At 47.1% G+C, this 12500-nt stretch overlaps 1 non-coding gene and 1 pseudogene across 1 annotated transcript; one reads left to right on the top strand and one right to left on the bottom strand.

Annotated features, from left to right (window-relative positions):
- LOC105910471 overlaps positions 1-12500 on the top strand; it is a 28840-nt pseudogene that overhangs the window by 5812 nt on the left and 10528 nt on the right.
- Positions 4226-4318, bottom strand: trnai-uau. The gene is given in 2 exon segments: positions 4226-4261; positions 4281-4318. It is a non-coding gene; the product is annotated as a tRNA-Ile (tRNA).

The following is a 12500-nucleotide window of genomic DNA, read 5'->3' as shown; positions in this document are numbered from 1 at the left end:
ATAAGGATGGCCTCATGGCCAATGTCGTTTCCCAAGATCATCACAAGTATTTACCTTTTTATTTTTGCGAACTCAAGTAAAGTACGAAGACATTTACCTTTAGTCTTCTGCTGTCGTGTGTCTTCTTCTTCTTCTTCTTCTTCGCTGTCGTGTGTAGTGTCGAAACTCCGTGGTTACCAGTGCATCTTTCAAAAAGGAATTTTCTATTTGGGCGCGCAAAGATGTTGAAGTAGTGATGTGATTGGTCAATGTTTTAACACATGTTGTGTGCGTCCAATCGTTAGATCAAACAACACACAATTTGTAGAAAACAACACAATATGTGTCTGATTGGTAATAACACAAACATTGTGTCAGCTAACAACACATTTGTTTTAAGAGTGTACCCAGTCATTGTAGAGCTCTTCTTTATGTCTCTTTTCATGAAGAGGTGTGTGTGTGTGTGTGTGTGTGTGTGTGTGTGAGTGTGTGAGGTGAACAAGTTTGTTTGGGAGGTGGTGGCTTTTGCAGCATATGTACTGCATCGTAAGGCTTAAATGTATGGATAGCTTTCCTTTCAGTGTTAACCCTTGAGCGCACATACCCCCTTTCTTACAGATGCACAGTTACATTGTAGAGAAACTCACTCATACACACTCAGATTGAGACCGAAGCACACTCACACTGTGACATACACACACACACACACACACACACACACACACACACACACACACGTAGATTTGTTTGGGCTCTTAGATGTGACTGTCACACTGAAACAGGTAGTTTGAATTTCACGGTGTTGACATTTTGTGAGTATCACGACTATTTGTGATTGTGAAATCATACGTTGTTCTAACCTGAATCAGTTTGGGAGAGATTAACAGTGTTCTAACCCTCACGCTAGGGGGAAGCCCTAATGCATAGTGTAAGGCCTAATGTGTGTTCAGCTGACACAGTGGTATAGTGGGCGACAGTGGTACAGGAGGTAGAGAAGTCGTTTAGTAATCAGAAGGTTGCTAGTTCGATTCCCTGTCGAAGTGTCCTTGAGCAAGGCACTGAACCCCCAATTGCTCCTGATGTAAATGTAAATGTAAAATGTGTATACATATTTAAGTCGCTTTGGATAAAAGCGTCTGCTAAATGTAAAGTGGTGTGGTGGTTAGAGCAGTGTTTGAGTAGGCCTGCTTCTCACTTCAAATCTCAGCTCAGACGCCTTTTACTCTGATTTCTTAGTCCAACTGCAGCCATTTTGAACAGATATTAACACTTCCGGTGAGCTGCAGTCACACAGAGGAGTAGGCAGTTAGATCACGGTGTCAGTAGGTCACATGATGGAATATCAGCTCCGGTGTGTTTATCCACTGGTTTCTTATTCTAACCCGGGGGGCACAGTGGCGTGGGCTCCAGGGGCACAGTGGCGTGGGCGCAGTGGCGTGGGCTCCAGGGGCACAGTGGTGTGGGCACAGTGGCGTGGGCACAGTGGCGTGGGCACAGTGGCGTGGGCACAGTGGCGTGGGCACAGTGGCGTGGGCACAGTGGCGTGGGCACAGTGGCGTGGGCTCCAGGGGCACAGTGGCGTGGGCACAGTGGCGTGGGCACAGTGGTGTGGGCGCAGTGGTGTGGGCAGGTAGAGCATTGTGTTAGAGGCTCTGCTCCTCATGTTACCATAGGTTCAGACTCTCTTCTAACACTTTCTATTATAAACCCCTTCTAACAATTCGTAACCCGTATGTTTTGTTCCCTGTTTTAGCCTGAATCAATTTAGAAGACATTCACAATTTCTAATTTCTAATTTCTAATTTCTAATTTCTAATTTCTAACCCTAATCCTAGAGGTTACCCGTTTCAGCTGCTTTTTTACTCTAACCCGTACCCTCATCCTAATCCTAACCCTCATCCTAATCCTAACCCTTATGCTAGTCCTAACCAGGTTGACATAGTTTAAAGAAACACCAGCAGCAGGGCCCATTGACCCATTGGAGCCAGTGGCTAAACCATAGTGTGTGAATGTCAGTTTATTATGGGGTGATGGGTTCAAAGCTCAATGTAGCTTCCTTTAACCTAATCTTAATCTTTTGTTTGAACTGAATCTTGATTTCAGTATTTAATGTAATTTATTCACATTGTTATGTTTTGTTTGTTTTTCATGCACTTACATTACAAGCACTTCAAGCCCCAAAATCTGAAGCCAAATAAGGGGAGTGGCCCATGAAGTATATATTATTACTTTATTTATCTATTTATTTATGTATACAACAAATATTTTGTATCTCTCTTTAGGTGTGGTACCCACACACACACAGAACTAGACTCTGTACTAGACTGTGTTTTATTTTCCCATGCTCATTTTTTGTTGTTAAGCTTTTACAGTAAGTACAGGTCTATCAAATCAATGCAAAAAGAATACATTTTGAAAAGCAAACCAGGTCATTGGTACTGTGAATACATTTCTGTGTGTCAGTGAAGAAATATCCCCTACTAGATTCATGTTGCTAGGCGACGGGTAAACACTGGTCAGTCAATAACCCAAAACAAACATGAGGACTGAACTGCGATTGTGGCTTTGCTCCTGGTTCACTTGGTGCTATTAAAAAAATCAAAAAATCATAACTGTTCTAAGAGTGTTCTAAGAGTGTTGGGGTTCTAAGAGTGTTGGGGTCCTAAGAGTGTTCTAAGAGTGTTGGGGTTTTAAGAGTGTTGGGGTCCTAAGAGTGTTCTAAGAGTGTTGGGGTCCTAAGAGTGTTCTAAGAGTGTTGGGGTTTTAAGAGTGTTGGGGTCCTAAGAGTGTTCTAAGAGTGTTGGGGTCCTAAGAGTGTTGGGGTCCTAAGAGTGTTGGGGTCTTAAGAGTATTCTAAGAGTGTTGGGGTCCTAAGAGTGTTCTAAGAGTGTTCTAAGAGTGTTGGGGTCCTAAGAGTGTTCTAAGAGTGTTCTAAGAGTGTTGGGGTCCTAAGAGTGTTGGGGTCCTAAGAGTATTCTAAGAGTGTTGGGGTCCTAAGAGTGTTGGGGTCCTAAGAGTATTCTAAGAGTGTTGGGGTCCTAAGAGTGTTGGGGTCCTAAGAGTATTCTAAGAGTGTTGGGGTCCTAAGAGTGTTCTAAGAGTGTTCTAAGAGTGTTGGGGTCCTAAGAGTGTTGGGGTCCTAAGAGTATTCTAAGAGTGTTGGGGTCCTAAGAGTGTTGGGGTCCTAAGAGTGTTCTAAGAGTGTTGGGGTCCTAAGAGTGTTCTAAGAGTGTTCTAAGAGTGTTCTAAGAGTGTTGGGGCCCCAGGAGTGTTGGGGTCCTAAGAGTGTTGGGGTCCCAGGCAGTGGCCAGTGTTGTTTGTCCTGTATCAGACATGTGTGGACCTCACCGACAATGCCTTTTGATGTTGCTAGGTGACTGCTGGTTGCTGGCGGCGATTGCCTCCCTGACTCTGGATAAGGACATCCTGGCCCGCGTGGTTCCTCAGGATCAGAGTTTCCAGGACAACTACGCCGGCATCTTTCACTTCCAGGTCAGTTTCTTGATCCAGCCCCGGTTCGCTACAGATCAGGGCCAGCTGAAACCAAACCACGAGGATTCTCACGTCCATGACAAAGTTTTCGTACCCAGGGTGCACTAATGTATCTACAGGAAAGGCGCTGCTTGAGGCTTTTGGTGTGGTTTGAACTCACAGCTTGTAAGTTGTACCACACACTAACCAATTGCGCTAACCAACCACTAACCAATTGAGTCCACCACTGGAATGTTAGGTTATTTTTTATATTTTGCCAAATGTCCATTGAGATGGCAATTTATTTAGAAATGTCAGCCCTGCATACTGCAACATAATAACCGGCATAAAATGTGAGCCAGCTGAACAAAACCGCCACTTCTTTCCTGTCATTTCTTTCAACCCTGGTTTTATAGCCTAGGCCAATCTCATCCAAAAGTTAATGGTTCAGCTTGTCTGGATTTAAGCTTTTAGCAACAGGTATATAATCTACAATATGAAAAGTTAGATGATCGACCTCTCATTTTCCTTTTTTTTTAAAGACTCTCCGACTGGTTTGTTTTGACACTGTGCTGAGACCGGAAATAGTGTGGTAGAAGTAGCTGTCCAAGACCGTGTGTGCCATAAACCTTTCGACAGTATGCATGTGGGACTCTCATCAGGCAGTGACAAGGTTATGATATGTAACTGGAGGCTTTCATTCGCACTTGTTTTCAGTCTTAAGCCTGTTCTCTCAATTGTACCAATGGTAGTGTTTTTGCACCTAAAGGTCGACTGCTCCAGGTGAGGCTCGAACTCACAACCTCGGCATTGCTCATCTTGTACTGTCTTATAAGTACCGCGCGCTAACCGATTGCGCCACTGGAGCCCACAGCATCAGAGTGTCCAGGAGTGTTCTTGGCCATGAACAGCTTTGGTGTAGTATAGTCTCCCTGACTCTGGATAAGGACATCCTGGATCAGAGTGTCCAGGACAACTACGGCAGAATCTTTCACTTCCAGGTCAGTTTCTTTGACCTCTCAGAGGACAGCTGATACTGGAGAGGTCTCTGCCCTGACCCAGATCAGGGTCAGTTCTCTTTCAGGTCAACTTACTCGACGTGCCCCTCATCACCCTTAGGATAAGGACAGGAAGGACAAGGACACGAACACCATATTGCCATTTACATTGGTTTGGCTCAGTGCTCATTGAGGGAGAACCGTGGCTACACTCGACGTGACACTCATCACCCTTGGAGAACCGGGGCTACAACAGTTAGTGGGTTCTAGAGTGAGCTGTACCTCAGGACAAGACAGCCTTAGAGAACCGGGGCTACAACAGTTAGTGGGTTCTAGAGTGAGCTGTACCTCAGGACAAGACAGCCCGAGCTAGAGGAGTAGGCGTGACCCACTTACTATTCCAGGTGCACGGGGCCTCCACAGACCTGCCCCATAAAGCTGGAGGAGATCACACCAGGTGCACGAGGCCTCCACAGACCTGCCCCATAAAGCTGGAGCAGATTACACCAGGTGTTAGTCTCAAGCCTACATCGGAAACATTTTCTCTCCATGAGGATACCGGTCACACTGAATCAAAGCAACGTAATTATGGTGTTTTTGCACCTAAAGGTTACCTGCTCCAGGTGAGGCTCGAACTCACAACCTCTGCATCGCTCATCTTGTACTGCCTTATAAGTACCGCGCGCTAACCGATTGCGCCACTGGAGCCCATTGCTAAAATACAATGGGTGGATTTTTTTTTTTAGCCATGAACCCTTTTGGTGTAGTATTGCCTCCCTCTCTGGACTCTGGATAGGGACATCTTGGCCCATGTGGTTCCCCAGGATCAGAGTTTCCAGGACAACTATGCTGGCATCTTTCACTTCCAGGTCAGTTTCTTTGACCTCTCAGAGGATAGCTGACGCTGGAGAGGGTCATGACTTGGTCCGGCACAGATTCGCTCCAGGTCGCGGTTCGGTTTCCCTATAACGATGAATCTTAACAGTTACAAGTGTCACAAGTGAACGTTCATTGATTTTTTTACACACGTTTCCTAGACAAACATGCGGAGCGAGGAGCTCTGCTCTTAAGTGCTTCACGGGCGCTGTCCATGTGAACAGTGCTGAAATCAGGTGACATCAGGTGACATCACAGCTGCCTTTTGAACTTCATCGGACTACATGCTAATTGACTTAAAGGCAAATAAACATCTACATATATACAATATAACATTGATAGATGTATTGATCAATAACATTGATGCATGTATTGATCAATAACATTGATACATGTGTTTTAGTTGTAATTTCCCTGTAAATCCTGCTGGTGACCCCAGTGAGAAGCCCCTGTTAAGATGCTATTTCGGAGCACAGGTCAATGCTCTGCTCACGCACTGCTTTATAAGATTCATGTGCTAATCCAGGGGTTTTCAACTGGTTTTGTCCCAGGGACCACCATTCTGACCAGAAAGTAATCCGCGGCCCACTGATGTGCCAGTGATTCCCAAAACATTTTACAGTCCCGTACCCTTCTTTTTCATGTTTGTACCTCCGCCACGCCCCCTCCCCCCGCACGACATATTCTGCCTATAATACTTGTCAGTGTAATTTCTTCGCTGAATGATGGGTCTACATCAGTATTTTGGGGCAATGCGACTTGGCTATTCAGACATAAATATGTCGACGGGCCCAGGTATATTTATAAAAATAAAAAAGTCAATGGTGAACTGATCAACATAGGCTCATGTCGCGGACCCCCTGCAATGCCGGCGTGGACCACCAGGGGGCCACGGACCCCCTGGTTGAAAACCCCTGTCGATTGGGCCACGGAGCACGCCTACATGCTTGTAAGGCAAGTTTTTGTGGGAAAACCCTTCAATGCATGTTCCTCACTGACACATAGCCCAAGAGGTGATGTCATACGGATGATGAACAGAGGGTACCCTCCCGTCCAACCAGAGATCAGAATCGTCACATGACCTGTAACATCCATGGACTAGTGATCTAAGATTCTAAGATAGTGTTTCCCACTAAGATTTAACCTGCTCTAGGTGGGACCCAAACTCACAACCTTCAGCAGTTGCTCTAGTGGGACCCAAACTCACAACCTCAGCATTTGCTCTGCTTGAGCCGGCTCATGCATGCACCACTGTACAGCAGTTGCATATGGCAGTATGCATAAATAGTGTCATATGGGCAGTGTGCAATACATATGTCAGTGTGCATACATGTTCAAATGTCATGTTCCCCTGCTTCAGGAAGGACTTCTTGCATATGGCAGTGTGCATACATGTTCATATGTCAAATGTCATGTTCTCCTACTTCAGGGGACTCCATCTTTAAGTACCGTCGCACCAGCACAGAGGGAACCTATTGGCATCACAAACTCTTCAGCGCTGGAAGACCGCATATTGGCGAAGACTTATTGTATGGTTTTGCACCTAAAGGTTACCTGCTCCAGGTGAGGGCTCGAACTCACAACCTCGGCATCGCTCAACTTGGTACTGCCTTATAAGTACCGCGCGCTAACCGATGCGCCACTGAGCCTGGGTGCATGCGTTAGTTCAAGACTAAAGTACAGTGAAGTAAAAGGTTTTAGGCAATTATGTTACCTAATGGAGACTCACTACATGAGTTTCAAATTTTGTCAGATCTCTGTGCTGCTCACACGACACAACTTGCTGTCGTGGAATCTTACAGTTTTTATAGTTTGCACACGTGGGGCACACGTTTCAAGATTTCATCAGGAGGAATCTCCATCTCCACGTTTAGTCTCCAAACGATGTTTTGTCACGAAAACACATGCAGGAAGTGACACAGGAAATGATGCGATGCAAGCATGTGGCCCTCTCTGTGAGGACACCAACCGCGCTGAACCAAACCACACCAACATGCTGTAGTGTTCTAGTAACATCTGAAGTTTGTGGTACAATATATTCATTTTTCACCCATCTTTCTTTTTGTAAAAGATGAATTTGATGAGGAAGGAATAAGAAGACACACTTTGAGGAATGTGGATGATGTTCTACTGTAATGGGACAGAAAGGTATCTGGTCATAACTGATGACTTCATATCAGTGGTTCTTCAATCATTACCGCTTCAGTTTTCAGTGTGTTCATGTTGTATTTCCAAACAATACCTACATCTTTTTTTCTCCAGACATCTTTGACCTCATGATATCTAAATGTTACCTGTTTCAGTTGGGTGTTTAACTCAAACCTTTGATAATGTGTCAATAATATGGACCTACGTGAGTTGTTGGTGTTTCTTTTCCACAGTTCTGGCAGTATGTGGGTGGATGTTGTCATTGACGACCGGTTGCCAGTCCGAGACGGGCTGCTGTTTGTGCACTCAGCTGAGGGCTCCGAGTTCTGGAGCGCCCTACTGGAGAAGGCCTACGCCAAGTAAGAGCCTTAATGACATCATCATGTTCTATAAATAGATGTATTTTATCATGGCACATACTTAAATTAGACACTTTCATATATTGAAAGTGTATGTGGTGCGTGACTGTTTGTGTGTATGTGTATGTGACTGCGTGTGTGTGTGTGTGTGTGTGTGTGTGTGTGTGTGTGTGTGTGTGTATGTGTGTGTGTGTGTGTATGTGTGTGTGTTATGTATGTGACTGTGTGTGTGTGTGTGTGGTGTATATGTATGTGACTGTGTGTGTGTGTGTGTGTGTGTGTGTGTGTGTGTGTGTGTGTGTGTACCCTAGGGCGAGCGGTTGCTATGAGTCCCTGACCGGAGGCAGCACCATCGAGGGCTTTGAGGACTTCACCGGGGGCATCGCTGAGGCGTTCGACCTGACCAAGGCTCCTCCGTTCCTGTACAAGATCATGAAGAAGGCCCTCGGCCACGGCTCTCTGCTGGGATGCTCCATCGTAAGACATGAACCATTAAGGCATGAACTATAGACGTAAGACATGAACACACAGGGCTGAGGCTCTCTGCTGGGATGCTTCATAGACGTAAGACATGAACCATAGACGTAAGATATGAACCATAGACATTTGAACCATAGACGTAAGACATGAACCATAGACGTAAGACATGAACCATAGTAGGCATGAATACAGAGGGCTGAGGCTCTCTGCTGGGATGCTTCATAGACGTAAGACATGAACTATAGACGTAAGACATGAACCATAGACGTAACACAGAGCTTCGACTACCTGCTTCAACTCAATGTATTTTACTTTTTATCCAAATTTCATTATATATAGGAAAGGAGAAGCTCAAGGTGGCTATATGAGTTTGACATAGGACTGTTCCTATGAATGTATAATATGCCAATGGCAGATAGGATTGTTCATATGAAGGTATAATATGCTTGTGATCGGTGTATGAGCCTGCGTGTCTGTATGATATCACGAGTGTGTATGACACCGAAGCAAAGACTACCATGAACCTGGTGAAGGGACACGCCTACTCAGTGACGGCAGCAGAGGAGGTAAGGATCAGGTGAAACTGTGATTATAGCGCCCCTAGAGGTGAGGCTGAGCTGAGGTGAAACTTTGATTATAGCGCACCCTAGAGGTGAGGCTGAGCTGAGGTGAAACTGTGATTATAGCGCCCCCTAGAGGTGAGGCTGAGCTCAGGTGAAACTGTCATCAGAGGCGTTTCTGTTTGATTATAGCACCCCCTAGACTTACTGTGGGTTAGAGCTAGTGTCAATGTCATGTTAGAAATAAATAATCATCATCATCATTGTTTATTCAGGGAGAATTGACTGAGCACAGGGCTCTTTTGCAGCAATGCCCTGATTGAGGCTACATAAGAACAATAAATAAACCAACCAAAACAAAACAGACAAAATATAATAATAATATATTAAACATAATAACCAATAACATCAGTTTTTTCATATTAAAATATAATAAAAATGCAAATATTTTGAAATATTTTGATATTTTGAAATGAGGAAATGGAGACAACACTGAGCTGTGTAAAACCATAATGCAATTCTCAGTGTGTTCTGTTCTGTTCTGTTCTGTTCTGTTTCTGTTCTGTTCTGTTCTGTTCTGTTCTGTTCTGTTCCTCTTGTTCTGTTCTGTTCTGTTCTGATCTGTTCTGTTCTGTTCTGGTCTTTCTTCTGTTCTGTTCTGTTCTGTTCTGTTCTGATGTGTTCTGTTCTGTTCTGTTCTGTTCCTCTCTGTTCTGTTCTGTTCTGTTCCTCTCTGTTCTGTTCTGTTCTGTTCTCCTCTCTGTTCTATTCTGTTCTGTTCTATTCTGTTCTGTTCTCTCTGTTCTGTTCTGTTCTTTCTGATCTGTTCTTCTGTTCTGTCCTGTTATGTTTCTGTTCCTCTCTATTCTGTTGTGTTCTGTTCCTCTCTGTTCTGTTCTGTTCTGCTCTGCTCTGTTCTGTTCTGTTCTGCTCTGTTCTGTTCTGTTCTGTTCTGTTCTGTTCTGTTCTGTTCCTCTCTGTTCTGTTCTGTTCTGTTATGTTCTGTTCTGTTCTGTTCTGATCCTCTCTGTTCTGTTCTGTCTGTTCTGTTCTGTTCTGTCTCTGTTCTGTTCTGTTCTGTTCTGCTCTGTTCTGTTCTGTTCTGTTCTGTTCTGATCAGTTCTGTTCTGCTCCTCTCTGTTCTGTTCTGTTCTGTTCTTCTCTTTCTTTCTCTTCTGCTCTCTCTGTTCTGTTCTGTTCTGTTCTGTTTTTCCTCTCTGTTCTGTCTCTGTTCTGTTCTGTTCTGTTCTGTTCTGTTCTGTTCTGATCGGTTCTGTTCTGTTCTGTTCTGTTCTGCTCTGTTCGTCCCCCAAGGTGCACCTGCACGAGAGGCTGTTCAGCTGGTGCGGATCAGGAACCCCTGGGGGCAGGTGGAGTGGCAGCGGAGCCGATTGCTCAAGTTTTTAGACGGCGAGCTGTCACCGGTTAGACGGCGAGCTGTTCACCAGTTAGACGGCGAGCTGTTCACCGGTTAGACGGCGAGCTGTTCACCAGTTAGACGGCGAGCTGTTCACCAGTTAGACGGCGAGCTGACCAGTTAGACGGCGCGCAGCTGTTCACCAGTTAGACGGCGAGCTGTTCACCGGTTAGACGGCGAGCTGTTCACCAGTTAACGGCGAGCTGTTCGAGCTGTTAGACGGCGAGCTGTTCACCGGTTAGACGGCGAGCTGTTCACCGGTTAGACGGCGAGCTGTTCACCGGTTAGACGGCGAGCTGTTCACCGGTTAGACGGCGAGCTGTTCACCGGTTAGACGGCGAGCTGTTCACCGGTTAGACGGCGAGCTGTTCACCAGTTAGACGGCGAGCTGTTCACCCGTTAGACGGCCAGCTGTTCACCAGTTAGACGGCGAGCTGTTCACCGGTTAGACGGCGAGCTGTTCACCGGTTAGAGGCGAGCTGTTGACCAGTTAGACGGCGAGCTGTTCACCAGTTAGACGGCGAGCTGTTCACCGGTTAGACGGCGAGCTGTTCACCGGTTAGACGGCGAGCTGTTCACCGGTTAGACGGCGAGCTGTTCACCAGTTAGACGGCGAGCTGTTCACCCGTTAGACGGCCAGCTGTTCACCAGTTAGACGGCGAGCTGTTCACCAGTTAGACGGCCAGCTGTTCACCAGTTAGACGGCGAGCTGTTCACCAGTTAGACGCGAGCTGTTCACCGGTTAGACGGCGAGCTGTTGACCAGTTAGACGGCGAGCTGTTCACCAGTTAGACGGCGAGCTGTTCACCGGTTAGACGGCGAGCTGTTCACCGGTTAGACGCGAGCTGTTCACCAGTTAGACGGCGAGCTGTTCACCAGTTAGACGGCGAGCTGTTCACCGTTAGACGGCCAGCTGTTCACCAGTTAGACGGCGAGCTGTTCACCAGTTAGACGGCCAGCTGTTCACCAGTTAGACGGCGAGCTGTTCACCAGTTAGACGCGAGCTGTTCACCAGTTAGACGGCGAGCTGTTCACCGGTTAGCGGCGAGATGTTCACCGGTTAGACGGCGAGCTGTTCACCGGTTAGACGGCGAGCTGTTCACCAGTTAGACGGCGAGCTGTTCACCAGTTAGACGGCCAGCTGTTCACCAGTTAGACGGCGAGCTGTTCACCAGTTAGACGGCGAGCTGTTCACCAGTTAGACGGCGAGCTGTTCACCAGTTAGACGGCGAGCTGTTCACCGGTTAGACGGCGAGATGTTCACCGGTTAGACGGCGAGCTGTTCACCGGTTAGACGGCGAGCTGTTGACCAGTTAGACGGCGAGCTGTTCACCGGTTAGACGGCGAGCTGTTCACCGGTTAGACGGCGAGCTGTTCACCGGTTAGACGGCCAGCTGTTCACCGGTTAGACGGCGAGCTGTTCACCAGTTAGATGGCGAGCTGTTCACCAGTTAGACGGCGAGCTGTTCACCAGTTAGACGGCGAGCTGTTCACCGGTTAGACGGCGAGCTGTTCCACGGTTAGACGGCGAGATGTTCACCAGTTAGACGGCGAGCTGTTCACCGGTTAGACGGCGAGCTGTTCACCCGTTAGACGGCCAGCTGTTCACCAGTTAGACGGCGAGCTGTTCACCAGTTAGACGGCCAGCTGTTCACCAGTTAGACGGCGAGCTGTTCACCAGTTAGACGGCGAGCTTTCACCGGTTAGACGGCGAGATGTTCACCGGTTAGACGGCGAGCTGTTCACCAGTTAGACGGCGAGCTGTTCACCAGTTAGACGGCGAGCTGTTCACCCGTTAGACGGCCAGCTGTTCACCAGTTAGACGGCGAGCTGTTCACCAGTTAGATGGCAGCTGTTCACCAGTTAGACGGCGAGCTGTTCACCAGTTAGACGCGAGCTGTTCACCAGTTAGACGCGAGCTGTTCACCAGTTAGACGGCGAGCTGTTCACCGGTTAGCGGCGAGATGTTCACCGGTTAGACGGCGAGCTGTTCACCGGTTAGACGGCGAGCTGTTCACCGGTTAGACGGCGAGCTGTTCACCGGTTAGACGGCGAGCTGTTCACCAGTTAGACGGCGAGCTGTTGACCAGTTAGACGGCGAGCTGTTGACCAGTTAGACGGCGAGCTGTTCACCAGTTAGATGGCGAGATGTTCACCAGTTAGACAGCGAGCTGTTCAGTTGTTCACCTTCTCACTCCATAGTGGAGCATAG

Source organism: Clupea harengus, chromosome 24 (assembly GCF_900700415.2).
Source record: "Clupea harengus chromosome 24, Ch_v2.0.2, whole genome shotgun sequence".
NCBI lineage: Eukaryota > Metazoa > Chordata > Actinopteri > Clupeiformes > Clupeidae > Clupea > Clupea harengus.
The sequence above is the reverse complement of the archived record's forward strand: the minus strand, read 5'-3'. Positions and strand labels throughout refer to the sequence as shown.